At 35.7% G+C, this 19280-nt stretch overlaps 1 long non-coding RNA gene across 1 annotated transcript in view; it reads right to left on the minus strand.

Moving 5' to 3' along the window:
- Positions 1–19280, minus strand: part of LOC141424119 (uncharacterized) — a 536343-nt gene that overhangs the window by 10043 nt on the left and 507020 nt on the right. The window contains exons 5-6 of the long non-coding RNA XR_012448988.1: positions 5233–5373; positions 3277–3348 (exon numbers count right to left, since the gene is read on the minus strand). This is a non-coding gene — a long non-coding RNA (uncharacterized lncRNA). The remainder of the gene's footprint in view (positions 1–3276; positions 3349–5232; positions 5374–19280) is intronic.

A 19280-nucleotide genomic window follows, 5' to 3' on the forward strand; every position in this document is an offset into this window, starting at 1 on the left:
GTTCAGAGTAACTTTATAGAGCATAACTACCTAAAATAGCAAGAATCAACTTCATTTCCTAAAATCTTATGCATACTAACATCTTATTAGAGGAACTATACATCTTTAAATGGGGATAGGAGTATAAATTAAGGAAAAGGGTGATACTGCATATCTAAATTATACTGTTGCAGTTAGGAGAAGCTAAAGAACATCAGTTCTGTATGAACACGAAATCACCTAGCCCAGAACTTGATACAGAAAACCAGCAAGAACATGCTTTTCTGTGCCCAAATAATCAATTCAGTATGACAACATCTTTATCTGAAAGATGAACAGTGTACCATCCATCAATGTTGGTAGGAGAAAAGTGATAATACCTAAAAAGTGTTACAGGATGTTTTTAAAAAGAATTGTGTTGTGATGGATTTCTTAATTGTTGTAAAACAGAATACCATGAAAACAATGTCCAATTAGAATTAGTACACACATTATACAAGTTCCACCACTGAAGCCAATTATATGATTTCCATAATTAAGAAAAAATGGTTTACCATTTTTACTCTTAAAATACATAGTTGGAATGTAAGTTGTCAAGCATGGGATAATAAGTATGTCTACGAAGTTCTGCAGAAGTACAGAATCTAGTAACTATGCCATTAGTTTTACTGTCTTACCAAATATAAAATAAAAATCAAAGACATAATGACAAGAATATAATGTTTAAATGAAACTTCAGTATCTGATCAGTCCTGCCTCTGAGTATCCATTATATTAGCATGTCCTTTATTTTTCCCTTAAATTTGCATTAAAATTGGCCTCTAAAAGAAACCAACAAAATACTAAGCTATGATGCTATTAAAGTTGGAAGACATTGCCCATTGAATACCATTTATCTGGACTCAGTGGTAGTACTATTAATTTCTCCCTTTTTAATGCACACTTTAGCTAGCACATGACCCATAGCACAAAACATCAGTTATACCCCAGGGACCAGACATTAACAGCATGTGCTACGAGTGGTTTATTTTACAATTGCTGTGAAATAAAAGCTGATGGAAATGAGCCACTGGTGAATTACTTGCCAGCAAAAACAACAATATTTGTATCACTAGTGAAAAACACCCTCCCAAAAGGGGGATGAAGCAGAGGTTTACTTGTATTGTTCACACAGAAACAGAGAGAGTGGAGGCTGGGGAAGGAAATAGCTAAAAAGTCTGCGGTTATTTATTGCAGTAAATCAGAGTACATTTTAGCATCTGAGATCCCATACCACACCACTGTTTGAACACACACACACATACACAATATCATACAAATAAAGTAATAAAATAGAAATCATTTTCAAATAAACTACAGTTCATCAGGTCTTTCCTCTCATAAAACAAACATTAATGGGACTTCAACCTTTTGATGTAGGTGATTTTTCCAGAGCTATATGGAGGAAGAAAATTAAAATTTCACAGCAGGTTTTTTACAGAAACAATTTATCCCTTTTTAATTTAATAATATTTCTTCTTCTTACATATCACTTTTCTACTAAACTTTGTCAATATCAGAAATATTTATGTCCTCATAGAAGGCATGCAAATAGACCCAGATATTTTACTATACTTATAAAAATTAGTAATTCTAACTCAGTAAAGGCCATACACAAAGACCTTGTCTATATTGAAAAGATGCACTTGATTTATTTAAATACAATGCTCAAATATAGCCTCAATTACTCCCAACTTCTTGTTCTGAACTGGATTTAATCTGTTAACCTCTCACCTTGCTTTAAAAGGAGTAGAAGTGAGCAATAGAGGTGAAAGAAAATAGGCTTTGCTAGAACAAAATGGCACAATGGTATACACTAAAAAACAAGCAGACCCGTTAATTATCCTGCTCTCAGGTTTACACATACACTTTTGTCTATGATTAACTGGATTGTGCAGCTGTTGTTCCTTTTGCTGAAAGATTTGACCTTTTGCTTAAGTCCAATCTAACACAAGAAAATCATTATTCATTTCTCTCCTACTCAGAGTCTGGATGCAGATTTGAAAATGTTATTTATTGTCTGGTTGTTAGTCTTTAACGTACAGCAGTTATTACTGAAGGAGACAGCTGGCTGCATCGACCTATCCTTTACTGCCCCCAAGGCCACGCATACCTAATTCAAGGATATCAGATAATGGTATGTGGCATGATTTACATGTAGAGAACTCAGAATTCATTGTGAGCCTATTTATAACTACAGCATCGTCGATAGAGAAGATGATTTAATAGAGGTTGTAAGGGTTTTCTGACAAGAGGCATTAATATTAGAACCTTTTCCCAAGTGCTTCAAACAGTGGTGCAGAGATGTAGATTTCCTGAGTAATTTTTCACTGGCAACCCTTTTTCTGTTCATTAGCACTTACATTCCTAGGGTTGAGAAGCCACTGTTTTAACTCTAATTTGAATGTAATGAGCATATTCAAAGCAAGGAGCCTCTCCTTCATTAAGGAAGCTAAGAAAAAAAAAAAAAAGCTGGCAACTCTGATGGAAATTTAACAAATTCAGTTTTTGCAGATGTTGGTTGGAAAACCAAGGGTCTGCTCTCTAGATAGGCAAGGTGGGTAATAAAGATTCTATAATGCCTTTTCAAAGGAGTTAGAACAGGCTGATCTCTCAGCCAATACATCTCCCTTCAATAAAACTAACTCTAATAGATGAGGTTGCCTCTGGGTATTGTTAAGAATTTACAGGCAGGTCTCTGCTTATACAGACACTGCACTGTCAATTACTACAGAAGGCATTTTGGGATGGTTTGAGTATTAAAAAAAAACAAAATCATCTAACAGTCATGAGAATTAACCACACATTTGAAACTGCAGCTAAATTAAGCATGTTATCAAAGAAATCTTTTTTGTTAATAAGAATTTTGGTTTACAATAGATGAAACAAATCAGCTCCTTTGGTGTTACAATGTATTTTTAATTTCAGATATAAAACTAGAAACTATTGCTATTTCTATTTCAAACAGCAATTTTCATATGAAGAGCATCTCTAAAGACTGGAACTAGTTGGCGTTTATTTTGAGAAATATGTACATTATAGTTTTAGGGGGAAAGTTTCATTTAGGGATATATTACCTCTAGACTGCCATCAATTCAGCCTCAAGTTTTAGAAACCTCTAGATGCCAGAATAAATGGCTAATATGTGCCAGGTTGGATTTTACTGTTTACTACAGAATTTTAAAAAAGGTCCTGAAATTTTCTAAGATGTCTGCCAATTAATCACCTTACGGTTTGACTTTAATGGTCTCTCATTACCTGGATGAGCTTTGTATGGGTAGATCTTCCCTCATGGCTGAGATGAGATGTCCCTGTTGGTCTGATCTGATCCTGGTCGAAGAGGAAATGATAGAAAGGTCAGGTGGAGTCAGAGTCAAATAAGACCTTTTTGGCCAAAACTGAATTTTCATCTGATTTTTAATTTTCTCATGCTAATCATTCTTAACTACCTCAGGTCAACTCTAAGTTAACTTAGTACTCAACAGTCTTCGTTCATAATTTTCATTCATCACTTATATAAAAAATGTCTTCCAAGAAAAGTAGTCAATGGAAAATGATGTGTTTAGTATACTGATTATTCCCAACCCAAGAGCATACATCAGTGTCTCCATCTACTGTGCTGTTTATTGTTGTCACTATGTCTACATTCTGTTGCTGGATTACTAGCAGTGCAGACACATGCTCATAGTTCAGACTGTCCAAACTCTACCCTATGAACCAAAGAGAATAAGATGCTCCTATTTCATTTGACTCTGAAAAATTGGTGACAATTCAACTTTTTGAAAAATTAAAGTTGGATATATCTTGCATAATGTATAAACTGTCACTTCAGAGGCTTTGTTCTTTTTTTTTCTAAAGGCTAAAAGGCACACAAAACAAAAGTTATCAAAACTAAGGTTAATAGTATATTTACGTATTCTTGGATTTCTACAAAGCAAATAAAATAAAAATGAAGTAGCTTTGAAGAATGCAAATCCTATGGTTCAAACGACCATGTAGTTTCCTATTAACTTCCTATTAATCACTCTAAACTCACTATGTAGAAAAGTGGCTTCCCTCTTCAGGTTTTTCTACTTTAGTGGGAAGGGAGGAGATGAAGGAATCAAGCTCAGTAGTATCAGTCTGTATTAATGATGTAAAATCCAACAAGGAGAAGAAGTAATTGGGAAACTAAAGGTCCTAAGAAAGGGAGAAATCAACAAAGCCATGACCACCTGATTTCCTACAGGGTCATCCTTGAGTGACTTGTTCTATAAGTTGAGAGGCCAAGTAATAGAAGTATGAGCTACGTAGTCCACCTATTTCTAAGAGGTTATGACTGTCCATACATAGGAAGAGGAATGTAGATTTCTCCTGGAACTATATAATTAGCAGGTGATAGAAAGGCAAAGGTGAAAGTTCCTATCCAGTTGGAAGGTAGACAGGCATGGGCTTTTTATATCATCAGATAGCCATGCTTATGAAACATTTCTTTTTTTCAATTGATTTTTTTATTGTTGTGCTGGGATACATGTGGCATTTACAAAAGTTCTTACAATATATCAAATATACCATACTTGAATTCACCCCTTCATCATTCTGCTTTATCCCCCCCCATCTCCCATTCCTGGAATAGTTTCAACAGGTATCATTTTTCTATTTACATACATGAATACACAGTATTTGCATTACACCTTTTCCCCACATCCTCCCCCCTCCCACCAGTACCAGCCCCCCAGACAGGACCTATTCTGCCTTCTTGTTCTCAGATTTCATAAAAGAAAAATATGAGTTTTTGTCTGTTTAAGATAGCTATACAGGGAGTTTCCTTGTGCCATTTCTATGTATACATGTATTGTAACCTGAATTGGTTCATCTCCTCTATTTTCCTTCTTCCTACCTTAGTCTCCTTCTTATAGTGATTTCAACAGGTTTAAACATTCTGTATTTATTCTTATATAAAGAATACATCAACCATATCACCTTCTTAACTTCCTTCTTTCCTCTCCCTCTCTTGTATGTGACCTCCCCTAGGTGTGACCTATGAAACATTTCGTTATGACCTCTCAGATGTAGCTACTTTTAGAAGTGTTCACATAAGTGACTCAATTTGGTTTCTGACTTCCCTTGTTTTATGAGTTTTTTTTTTCAAAACTGTCTGTCTTTGAACAATTTTCTCCTAAGGTATCTATCAGTTAATCACCCTATGGTCTGACTTTAATAGTGATTCATCACCTGGATGAACTTTGTACAGGTAGATCTTCCCTCATGGCTGAGATGAGATGTCCCTGTTGGTCTGATCCAATCCCAGATCAAAGGGGATGTGATAGAAAGGTCAGGTGGAAGTCAGGGCCAATAAGATCCTTTTGGCCAAATCTGAGCAATAAAGAGATTTAGAAGTGGCATTTAGGCTGGGTTTACCAAAAGTACATTAAACTGAATTCTGTCTATTTTATAAGTGATATCCTAGTATCTCAAAAATGTTGCTCAAGCTGATATTGTTAGAAGTTGTACTTTCATAGAATATCAACAGATGACAGTTACAAAACTTTAAATGGAAAATACAAAACAAAATCCAGCAAAAGCAAATATTTAAAGGTAACTCATTTGACAAATAAGTATTTATAGGAATCATCTTCTATAAGCTTGATTGCAAATGCTCCAGAGAAGGATCAAAACTGCAATGACAAAAGAGTATAGTTGTGAAATTTTTGAAAAACCTCTGTGGTGAAAAATTGTAGCAACTGACAGAACATTCTTGTTATTTTCATTGCATACAGCACTTCAGGATAATAATTATGCTTGACAGCATTATGTTAGGATTATTACACTCTCATTGTTACAATTAGGAACACATGGATGTAAGACTGTACTAAGCATTTTAATTTGGAAGACACCAAATTGGTAAAGTGTTTTCCTAAATTTTTCATTGTATAAAACTTAAATATCTGGGGAACATAAATACAGTTAACATACAAAGGAACTAGCAGCAATTAGCCCCACAGCTAAACAGATGTCATATATACATATTTAGTCTTAATCTTTGAGGTAAATTTTTGAATCTTTAGTTAGATAAGACAATAGAGATAATAGATGTATAGCACTGATAAAAAATCAAAACATTAGAGCTCTTACAGTTCCAATGACCCCACATAGTCTCATTTTCAATGTATAAATGTATCTCATATGTACAATAGCACTTATTTATTTAAGATATAGGTAAGGCTTGAAATAGCAAAGCTACCTAAATGGTACATTCTTTTCATCTGAATTATATTGATTACAGACAAATGCCAAAAGTTTAATTGACCATTTTTGTATGTAGAAGCACTTTGGTAAAAGGGAGTATTAGATGGTTATTTTAAATGTACTAAACATATACATTTTTAATTCTGTGAACATTCATACAGCATTTAGACATACGCAGATCTATATACAATTTTGGTCACAAATGTAGGGAACTAAACATATTTAGAATCACTTAACTCTGATCTAGTTAAGGCTCAGTTTCTTAAGGAGTCAAAACCACAAAATCTTCAGAGAACACAAGCAACTATCTTGATAAAACATAAAATCTTTCCTTTATGACAGTTTTTTGTAAATATTACTGAGAGCATAACAGAATTCTTAAGGCAGCCTTATTGTTATAGACAAAAAATTAGTTCTAAATCAATATATTAAGTCTTGATGTTAGAAAATCCTTTACATAGCCAAATTCATCACACATACAAATTTTTATAAGCTTAATCTGTATATACTTTTGAAGATTTACTCACATATTTTACAACTTTCTTAAATCTTTGGGATTCTGGCCCTCTTTCCTTTTCATTTTGGAACAATCTTTTATATCAAACATTACTCTAGAGTTCCTTTCTCATCTAAAAGCATTACCTTTTTCCCTATTGCTTCTTATCCTGCACCCCCCCAGAAGTATTTTGCACCTTCTAACTTCTTTTCTACCTGATGATTTTTTCTCATTTTTCCCTTTGATTTGCATTGAAACATCTTTTACATTTTTTATTAAATTTAAACAAAATTATTTTTTTCCAATAAAATAAAACACTCAGTGGATACCTGGAAGAAAAGCAACTTTAACATGTTTTTCTATATAATTACAATTTACAAAAACACATCTGTTAATTTACCCAAACATACTGTAAAAGAGTTGAATCTGAATTGTTACAATAGAATGAGACAGATTAAGATCACCTGTCCACATCTAGTCAGGCACGTTTAGTCAGCTTCAGTTTAAAATGATTTGACCCTAATAAAACTGTTCAAAAGTTACCTCTTGAGTACCTGCTTTTAGTTATCCTGAATATTCCAATAACTTTATAACAGCAGTCTAAGTACCACCATAGATATGCACAAGAAAGTTTTAAATTAGACATGATGATACTAAAGTGTACATAAAAATGAGCTCAAAGTGAAGGAAATGATCTTCATCAAACATACACTACTGTACTTAAAAACACAGACAAACCCCAACACAGTGATAGTGGGAGATTTCAATACTCTTCTATTACTAATAGATCATTCAGTCAAAAAAAAAAAATCAAAAAAGAAACTTTAGAACTGAATGAAACTATAGGTCAAATGGACCTGAGAGAGGTCTACAGAGTATTCCATTCTGCAACAGCACAATATACATTCTTCTCAGCAGCCCATGGACTTTTCTACAAAATAGATTATATTGTAGGTCACAAAGCAAGTCATAACAAATATAAGAACACTGAAATAACCCCTTGCATACTGTCTGACCACAATGCAATAAAACTAGAATAAAACTAGAACTCAACAACAAAAGAAATAGCAAAAAATACTCAAATACTTGGAGATTGAGCAATATGTTGCTCCATGATCAGTGAGTCATTGAAGAAATAAGGGAAGGAGATTCTAAGATGGTGGCTAAAGTGAGGAAGCAGAAAGCATGCTTCCTAAAGTAAAATCTTGGAGAGACACTGGAGATACACCTTACAGGAGAAAACACCAAGAAGAGGCAAAATTTTGACTCCTCAAACACCCTACCCACACATAGCATCCCCACTTCACGTTAAACAGAGAAACCAGGAGGGATCCCATGCCACTGCCAGACACCAGAGCCCAGACTGCTTGGGAAGACGCAGACCACAAAGTGAGCTAAGCAGCACACAGTACTCCCACAGACAACCCTAGGCCAGATAGCATAGCCCCCTGGACAGACCAACCCCCACCCAGGGAAAAAAGAGAAACTGAATAATAAGCAATAACAATAAAGACATGTAGCAAAGAGGATGGGATGCCCTGAGCACCAAAAAGGAGGGGAGGGGAAATCCCCCACAGAACTGTAAATAAACAAGCCACTGGAAAAGGCAAGAGCAGCAGCACCACCCAGCAACCAGGAGCAGGAAAGCTTGTAAAAGTGGCAGTAGGAGGAAAACTCCACAGGAGAGTGGGGAAGGCCCACTTCCCATGTGAACTGTAAATAAACACCCAGGCCTGAGAAAGTGGGTGCAGTGTCACCTCCCACAGTGTGCTTGGAAAGGGGAAAGCTTGTAGCAGTGGCAGCTGCATCCAGGAGAACTCTTAAGTAAATGTAGCCTGTGGGGCTTGGTGAGTGTTAAGCTCACTCCTGAGGTCTGCATAAATAAAGCCTCTAGCAACAGCAGGATGAAGCAGTGGGCAGGTGAGCCACAGCCTCAGATATCCATTTCCAAAGCTGTCTCCAGACTCTTCTTTTTTCTTTCTTCCTTTGATGAGACAACAACAGAACTACACCTGCATGCTGAAAAATTTACTGAAACTGTACTGCATTTGAACTTGGGACACTTTGTGGGGTTTTTTGTTTTGTTTGTTGGTTTTTTTCCCCTTTGTTAAGACAACAGAACTACTTCTGAAACACCATCTCCAGGATTGGAGGCTGAGGAATAAACATTAAAATTATTAAGAATGAAACTTTATTGCATTTGAACTTGGAGATTTTTTTTTCAATCCTCTGTCTCTCTAATGCCTGTTTAGCTACTGTTGACTAGTACACTATCTCTCCCTGTTTATATCTTTGAAACTTTTTTCTGTGTGTTTGTTTGTTTTGGGTTTTTTACTTGTTTCTTTATTTGTTTTTCCCTTTTTCTTTAACTTCTTTGCTTTCCCTCTCCTCTCACCCTTCCATCCTAATATCACCATTGTTAATATTACAAGTTAGAAAATATATAATTCCACACAGTACAGGGACAATAACAACACCAAGGGCAATGATGGGAAGACAGAAAAAACAGGGAAACCAGTTTCCACAGAGCAAAAAATTAGTACAGGAACCAGAGGGAAATGAAGAAAACAGATACTCAGATCCAGACTCCAACAAAATGAAGATAAACTATGCCAAAGAACCCAATGAAGCCCACAAGAATAATCTAAAAGAAGACATACTACAGGTAATCAATGAGAATTTTATAGAGATGATACTGGATATGGTCCACCAAAATGTACAGGAGACACTCAAGAAATTCCAAGACAACAAAAATAGAGATTTTGAAAAAGCACAAGAAGAAATAAAAGAAACCATAGAAGCACTGTATAAACACCAAAGTGAAACAAAGAACACAATTAATAAAGAGATAAATGAACTCTGGAAGAAAATAGACAACATTAAAGAGGAAGGGACTCAGGATATGGAAAACATCAGAAAAAAGAACGAAACAGAATTGCAAAACAAAATGGAAAGTCAATCCAGCAGAATAGAACAAACAGAAGACAGAATCTTAGAACTCGAAGATGAAATGGTAATTAAAAAAAAACCAAAGAACTATTAGTAAAACAACTCAAGCCCTGTGAAAAGAAAATGCAAGAACTCACCAACTCCATCAAAAGACCAAACCTGAGAATCATGGGCATTGAAGAAGGAGAAGAGGTGCAAGCAAAGGGAATGCATAATATATTCAACAAAATAATTACAGAAAATCTCCCAAATCTAGAGAAATCTACTCCCATACAGATGCAAGAGGCCTCCAGAACACCAAACAGACCAGACCAAAATAGAACTACCCCATGGCATATTATCATTCAAACAACAAGTACAGAGACCCGAGAAAGAATATTAAAGTCTGTAAGAGAGAAAAAACAAATAACATACAAAGGTAAACCCATCAAAATCACAGCATACTTCTCAACAGAAACATTAAAAGCAAGAAGAGCATGGGGTGAGATCTTCCAGGCACTAAATGAAAATAACTTCAACCCTAGGATACTCTACCCAGCAAAACTGTCATTCAAAGTAGATAGGGCAATAAAAGTCTTCCATGATAAGCAGAAACTAAAACAATATGTGACCACAAAGCCACCACTACAAAAGATTCTTCAAGGGATTCTGCACACAGAAAGTGAAACCCAACATAACCATGAAAGGGCAGGCAGCACCAAACTACAGGAAAAGAAAAAGCAAGAAAATAGAGAGTAACCTCAACTTAGGTACACACAATCAAACCTTCAAACAACTAAGACAACTAAATGACAGGAATCACCACATACCTATCAGTACTAACACTTAATGTTTTATTTATTTATTTATTTACTTTTTTAGAGATCAAGAAAGTTTATTAGAGCCAGACACTGGTGGCTCATGCCTGTAACCCTAGCTACTCAGGAGGCAGAGATCAGGAGGACTACGGTTCAAAGCCAGCCCAGGCAAATAGTTCACAGACCCTATCTTGAAAATACCCATCATAAAAAGGACTGACAGAGTGGCTCAAGGTGAAGCCCCTGAGTTCAAGCTCTAGTACTGCAAAAAAAAAAAAAATTAGTAGTAAAGCAAAGCAAAGCTAGTATACATCCAGATATGGGCACAGGCACATCTGCTAAGAAGCACACTGCGTGCTCTAACTTTAGGAGTAGTCATGGTAAAAAGAAAAAACAAAAAACCAATAGATTGGGAGTTTGGTTTAAATTCACCTTGGATTAAGTGCTTTCCTTTGTTTTGGACACCTGGTACATTCAATCATTCTTGCTGCCAGGCACCAGTGGCTCATATCTGTAATCCTAGTTACTCAAGAGGCTACGTTTGGGAAGACAGTGGTTTCTATGAGGTCAGACCAGGGTTATAGTTCTCAAGACTCCATCTTCAAGATAACTGGAGAAAAATGGAATGGAGGTATGGCTCAAGCAGCAGAGTAGCTGGCACTTGAAGGGGGCAAATAATTGGAAAGACCCTATCTCCAAAATAATCAAAGCAAAATGAACTGAACCTCATCAAAATTAAAACTTTTGCACATTAAAGGACACTAATAAGTGAAAATATTTGCAAATAATACACGTGATGAGAGCTTTGTATCTAAATATATAAAGAGCCCTTACAACTCAATATTAAAATGACAGTCCATAGCTCCCACTCTCATGGCCATTGCAGCAAACTGAGCTCCAAAGAGTTAGGAAAGTCTCCAGCATAAAATCCCTCCTCTTCCACAAAATTATATGTAAAAAACAAGAAGAAGAAAAGATGTGTAGAAAGTAATATTCATTACAGGACAGTTAGGCTTTTATGAATCTTAAGCCAATAGGAAAAGCTAAAGAAAGACAACCCAGGCAAAGAACTTTTCCCCAGGCTCCTCACAAGTAAAGGCAGAACTAAGAGAATACCTAAGAACTACACATAACCCTCAAAAATATTACAACTTCAGCTCCTGAGTTTTTCTGACCTTACCATGGAATCAAATCTACAACAGGAACCTGGAGATTATAGGAAATAATCCTATTCACACTGACTGCGGTGACCTGGTTCTCCAGGCACAGGAAATGGCTGACCTGCCTTGTTCTAGCCTGTGCTGCTCATGAGACAACTTCCAAAGACTGTGGCACTGGTTCCTTGTTTGTAGCCCTCCCATTTTCATAATCTAGCATTAAAGAGTATATTGCTTAAATACAATAATCACCATTTCCTTTTTATTTGAAAGCTAACATTTTTAAAGGCAGGAATCATGTAATCCCACTGCCCTGTTTTCATTCTGACATCATTAAAAACTGCTACAATTCTGTTGTATTAGACTTTCATACTTGTTAAAATATTGGATATAAAGGTGCACTAACTGATCACAGGTGTGTTTACCAGCTGTTTGGACTGGCTAGCAAGATGCCCTTTTCTTCCCGTTCCTTCATGAACTCTATCAAAGCTGAATACTCAGTCTAAGAAACTCATACAGAGAAAAACAATTTTCTACTCTCAGAGTATTGCAAAGTTTTCCATGTTTATTCGTAGTCTTTCCAACTGTCATTTTTTATTTGCCTTGCTTTTTATTTTGGAACATGATCTTTTTACATAACTCAGGATGACCCTGAACTTGCTAGGTATCCCAGGCCTAACACTTAATGTTAATGGACTTCATTCCCCCATTAAAAGGCACCATTTGACGAACTGGATTAAAAAGGAAGATCCAACAATTTGTTGCTTCCAGGAGACCCACCTCACCAACAGAAATAAGCATAGGCTTAGGATAAAAGGCAGGAAGAAGATTTACCAGGCCAATGGCCCCTGAAAACAGGCAGGAGAAGCAATACTTATCTCTGACAAAGTAGACTTCAAACCTACATTGATCAAATGAGATAAAGTAGGACATTCCACACTAACAAAAGAGGAAATAGAACAGAAGGAAACAGCAATTATCAACCTACATGCACCCAATGTCAACACACCCAATTTCATCAAACATACCCTGAAGGAACTAAAAGCATATATTAACTCCAACACAGTGGTTGTGGGAGACTTTAACACCCCATTATCATCAGTAGATAGGTCATCCAAACAAAAAATCAATAAAGAAATCCAAGATCTAAAATATATCATAGATCAAATGGACCTAGTTGATGTCTACAGAACATTTCATCCAACTTCCACACAATATACATTTTTCTTAGCAGCCCATGGAACCTTCTCCAAAATAGATCATATCCTAGGGTATAAAGCAAGCCTCAGCAAATATAAGAAAACAGAAATTATACCATGCATATTATCTGATCACAAAGCAATAAAACTAGAACTCAACAACAAAAGTAAAGACAAAAAACATGTGAACAGCTGGAACTGAATAGCTCATTGCTTAATGAACAATGGGTCAGTGATGAAATAAAAGAGGAAATTAAAAAGTTCCTGGAAGTCAAAGAAAATGAAAACACAACCTACCAGAACCTATGGGACACAGCAAAGGCAGTCCTGGGAGGAAAGTTTATAGCCATGAGTGCATATATTAAAAAGACTGAAAGATCCCAAATCAATGACCTAATGATACATCTCAAACTCCTAGAAACACAAGAACAAGCAAATCCCAAAACAAAGAGAAGGAGAGAAACAATAAAAATAAGAGCTGAAATCAATGAAATAGAAACCAAAAAAAAAAAAAATACAAAGAATTAATGAAACAAAAAGTTGGTTCTTTGAAAAAATAAACGAGACCAACAGACCCCTGGCAAATCTGACTAAAATGAGGACAGAAAAAACCCAAATTAGTAGAATCAGGAATGCAAAAGGGGAGATAACAACAAACACCATGGAAGTCCAGGAAATCATCAGAGATTACTTTGAGAACCTATATTCAAATAAATTCAAAAATCTTAAAGAAATGGACAGATTTCTGGGTACATATGATCATCCAAAACTTAACCAAGAGAATATTAATCACCTGAATAGATCTATAACACAAAATGAAATTGAAGCAGCAATCAAGTAAAAATAAAGTCCAGGACTTGATGGATTCTCCGCTGAATTTTATCAGACCTTTATAGAAGAAATGATACCAACCCTCCTTAAACTGTTCCACAAAATAGAAAGGGAAGGAAAACTGCCTAACACATTTTATGAAGCCAGTATTACACTTATCCCAAAACCAGGCAAAGACACCTCCAAGAAGGAGAACTATAGGCCAATCTCCTTAATGAACATTGATGCAAAAATCCTCAATAAGATAATGGCAAACTGAATTCAGCAACACATCAAAAAGATCATTCACCATGACAAAGTAGGCTTCATCCCAGGAATGCAGGGATGGTTCAACATACGAAAATCAATAAATGTAATAAACCACATTAACAGAAGCAAAGACAAAAACCACTTGATCATCTCAATAGATGCAAAAAAAAGCCTTTGATAAGATCCAACACCATTTCATGATAAAAGCTCTAAGAAAACTAGGAATAGAAGGAAAGTACCTCAACATTATAAAAGCTATATATGACAAACCTACAGCCAGCATTATACTTAATGGAGAAATACTGAAACCATTCCCTCTAAAATCAGGAACCAGACAAGGATGCCCACTATCTCCACTCCTATTCAACATAGTACTGGAATTCCTAGCCAGAGCAATTAGGCAAGAAGAAGGAATAAAAGGAATACAAATAGGTAAAGAAACTGTCAAAATATCCCTATTTGCAGATGATATGATCTTATACCTTAAAGACCCAAAAAACTCTACTCAAAAGTTCCTAGACACCATCAATAGCTATAGCAAGGTAGCAGGATATAAAATCAACATAGAAAAATCATTAGCATTTCTATACACTAATAATGAACAAACTGAGAAAGAATATATGAAAACAATTCCATTTATAATAGCCTCAAAAAAATGAAACACCTAGGTGTAAACCTAACAAAAATGTGGAATGAACTCTACAAAGAAAACTATAAACTTCTGAAGAAAGAGATTGAGGAAGACTATAGAAAGTGGAGAGATCTCCCATGCTCATGGATTGGTAGAATCAATATAGTAAAAATGTCTATACTCCCAAAAGTAATCTACACGTTTAATGCAATTCCCATCAAAATTCCAATGGCATTCATTAAAGAGATTGAAAAATCTACTGTTAAATTTATATGGAAACAAGAGACCATGAAGCCAAGGCAATACTCAGTCAAAGGAACAATGCTGGAGGTATCATGATACTCGACTTCAAACTATATTATAAAGCAATAACGATAAAAACAGCATGGTACTGGCACCAAAACAGACATGAAGACCAGTGGAACAGAATAGAGGACCCAGATATGAAGCCACACAACTATAACCAACTTGTCTTTGACAAAGGCGCTAAAAACATACAATGGAGAAAAGCTAGCCTCTTCAACAAAGACTGCTGGGAAAACCAGTTAGCAGTCTGCAAGAAACTGAAACTAGATCCATGTATATCACCCTATACCAAGATTAACTCAAAATGGATCAAGGTTCTTAATATCAGAGCCCAAACTCTAAAGTTGGTACAGAAAAGAGTAGGAAATACTCTGGAATTAGTAGATATCGCAAGAACTTTCTCAATGGAACCCCAGCAGCATAGCAACTAAGAAATAGCATAGATAAATGGGACCTCATAAAACTTTAAAGCTTCTGCTCAACAAAAGAAATGGTCTCTAAACTGAAGAGAACACCCACAGAGTGGGAGAAAATACTTGCCAGCTACACATCAAAGGACTGATAACCAGAATATACAGGGAACTTAAAAAACTAAATTCTCCCAAAATTAATGAACCAATAAAGAAATGGGCAAGTGAACTAAACAGAACTTTCTCAAAAGAAGAAATTCAAATGGCCAAAAAACACATGAAAAAATGCTCACCATCTCTAGCCATAAAGGAAATGCAAATTAAAACCACATTAAGATTCCACCTCACCCCTGTTAGAATAGCCATCATTAGCAACACCACTAACAACAGGTGTTGGCGAGAATGCAGGGAAAAAGGAACCCTCTTACACTGCTGGTGGAAATGAAAACTAGTACAACCACTCTGGAAAAAAATTTGGAGGCTACTTAAAAAGCTAAACATTGATCTACCATATGACCCAGCAATACCACTCTTGGGGATATACCCAAAAGAATGTGACACAGGTTACTCCAGAGGCACCTGCATATCCATGTTTATTGCAGCACTAATCACAACAGGCAAGTTATGGAAACAGCCAAGATGCCCCACTACTGACAAATGGATCAAGAAAATGATCCAAGAGCACACAAGGGAGGTATGAGGATAGGTAAGACACCTAAAAAACTAGATAGCATTTGTTGCCCTCAAATCAGAGAAACTAAAGCAGATACTTTAAAGCAACTGAGGCCAATAGAAGAAGGGGACCAGGAACTAGAGAAAAGGTTAGATCAAGAAGAATTAACCTAGAAGGTAACACACATGCACAGGAAATCAATGTGAGTCAACTCCCTGTATAGCTATCCTTATCTCAACTAGCAAAAACCCTTGGTCCTTCCTATTATTGCTTATACTCTCTCTTCAACAAAATTAGAGATAAGGGCAAAATAGTTTCTGCCGGGTAGCGAGGGGTAAGGTGGTGTATGGGAGGGAGGGGGTAAGGGGGGAGAAATGACCCAATCATTGTATGCACATATGAATAAAATAAAATTTTTTAAAAAAAGAAATAAAGGAAGACACCAAAAAGTTCCTATAATTTAGTGAAAATGAAAGCACAAACTATCAGAACCTGTGGGACACAATGAAGGCAGTGTTAAGGGGAAAGATGAAACCCAAGAATGCATATATTAAAAACACAGAAAGATCTCAAATAAATGACCTAATACTACATCTCAAACTCTTAGAAAAACAAGAACAAGGTAAACCCAAATTAGCAGAAGAGGAGTAAAATAAAAATAAGGATCAAAATCAATGAAATACAGACCCAAAAAACCATTAAAGAATCAATGAATCTTATTTATCCTTTAAGAGGATAAATAAGATTGATAAACTCCTAGAAAATCTGACTAAAATGAGGAAAGAAAAGGTCCAAATTAATAACATTAGAAATGAAAAAGGGAGATCACAACAAACATCAAGGAATTCCAGAGACTCATTAGGGAACACTGAAAACCTCCTTTGGAAAACTGGAAAATCTAGAAGAAATAGACAAATTTCTAAACAAATATGACCATCCCAAATTGAATTAAGAGGATATAAATCACTTAAATAGATCTATAGCATGCAATGAAATTGAAGCAGCAACAGAATCTCCTGAAAAAGAAAAGTCCAGGACCTTACAGATTCACTGCTAAATTCTACCAGACCTTTAAAGAGGAACAAATACCAACACACCTCAAATTTTTCCATGAAATACAAGGGAAAGGAACACTGCCAAAATCATTCTATAAAACCAGTTTACACTCATCCCAAAACCAGACAAGGACACATAAAAGAGAATTATAGGCCAAACTCTTTAATAAACTTAAATGCAAAAATCCACAATAAAATAGTGGCAAACTGAATTCAACAGCATATCAGAAAAATCATAACCCATGATTAAGTTGGCTTCATCCCAGGGATGCAGAGATAGTTCAATGTATGAAAATCATTAAATATAATAGCATATCAACAGAAGCAAAGGCAAAAAGCACATGATCATCTCAAAAGATGCAGGCAAAGCCTTTAACAAAATTCAACACCCTTTCATGATAAACGATCTGATGAAACTAGGAACAGAAGGAATGTACCTCAACACAATAAAGGCTATATATGGCAAGCATATATCCAACATCATACAAAATGGGGAAAAACTGAAACCATTTCCTCTAAAGTCATTAACAAGACAAGGGTGTCCACTTTCTCCACTCTTATTCAACATACTCTTGGAATTCCTAGCTACAGTAATAACAAAGGAAGAAGAAATAAAAGGAATTCAAATAGCAAAAGAAGTCAAAATATTACCATATACAGATGACATGATCTTATACCTAAAAGACTTGGAAAAGTCCAACAAAAAACTACGAGACATCATAAACACCTTCAGCAAAGTAGCAGGATACAAAACCAATTTAGAAAAGTCAGGAGCCTTCCTATATTCCAATAATGAACAAACTGAGAAAGAAGATTACCAAATATGGAAATATCTCCCATGCTCATGGATTGGAAGAATCAATATTGTGAAAGTGGCTGTTACCAAATGTAATCTACATGTTCAATGCAATCTCCATCAAAATTCCAATGACATTCATCACAGAGATTGAAAATCAACCCTAAGTTTCATTTAGAAGCACAAAAGAAGCAAAGAGCTAAGGCAGAACTGAGCATAAAGAGCCGTGCTCTGTACTACAGAGCCATAGCAATAAAAACAGCATGATACTGACATAAAAACAGACATGAAGACCAGTTGAGCAGAATAGGAGTCCTAGACATGAATTCATGTAGCTATGCTCACCTGTATTTGGACAAAGGTGCCCAAAACATACAATGGAGAAAAGATAGCCTCTTCAACAAATATTGCTGGGAAAACTGGCTATCTGTATGTAGAAAACTGAAACTAGATCCATGTCTTTCACCCTGTACAAGGATTAACTCAAAGCAGGTTAAGAACCTTAATATAAGATCTGAAACTGTGAACTTAGTGCAGGAAAGAACAGGAAATACACTGAGACTAGGAGGCATAGGCAATAACCTCCTAAATAGAACTCAATTGGCTCAGCAACTAAGAGAAAGGATTGACAAATGGGACTGCATGAAACTACAAAGCTCTACCCAATGAAAGAAATGGTCACCGGATTGAAGAGGCAGCCCACAGAATGGAGAAAATCTTTGCAAGTTATACATCTGACAAGAGATTAATAACCAGAATACACCTAGAGTTCAAAAAACTAAACTCCGAAAACATCAATGACCCAATGAAGAAATGGGCAAATGAACTGAACAGAGCTTTTTCAAAAGAAAAAGTCCAAATGGTCAAAAAAACACATGAAGAAATGGTCAACAGCCCTGGTCATAAAGGAAATGGAAATCAAAACCACATTAAATTCTATCTCACTTCTGCTAGAATGGCTAATATGAAGAACACAAACAATAACAAATGTTGGAGAGGATGTGGTAAAAAAGGAACCCTTATACATTGTTGGTGGGAATGCAAGTTAGTACAACCATTATGGAAAACAGTATGGAGGCCCCTCAAAAAACTAAAAATAGAACTGCCATATCATCCAGCAATAACACTCCTACAGAAATACCCAAAGGAAGGTAAGTCAGGATATAATAGAGACACTTACAAACCCATATTTATTGCAGCACTATTCACAACACCCAAGCTATGGAAACAACCAGGCTGCTCTACAACTGCTAAATGGATTAAGAAAATGTGATATTAAGAAAATGTGATGTGTGTTTGTGTGTGTGTGTGTGATGTAGTTTGATTCACTATAAGGAAGAATGAAACCATATGATTTGGAAGTAAATGGATGCAATTGGAGGATACCATGTAAAGTGAAATAAACCAGGCTAAGAAACACAAAGGCTGCATGTTTTCTCTAATATGTGGGAGATACACACAATACAAATGCAAGCAATATTATGA

This window comes from Castor canadensis, chromosome 6 (genome assembly GCF_047511655.1).
Source record: "Castor canadensis chromosome 6, mCasCan1.hap1v2, whole genome shotgun sequence".
NCBI lineage: Eukaryota > Metazoa > Chordata > Mammalia > Rodentia > Castoridae > Castor > Castor canadensis.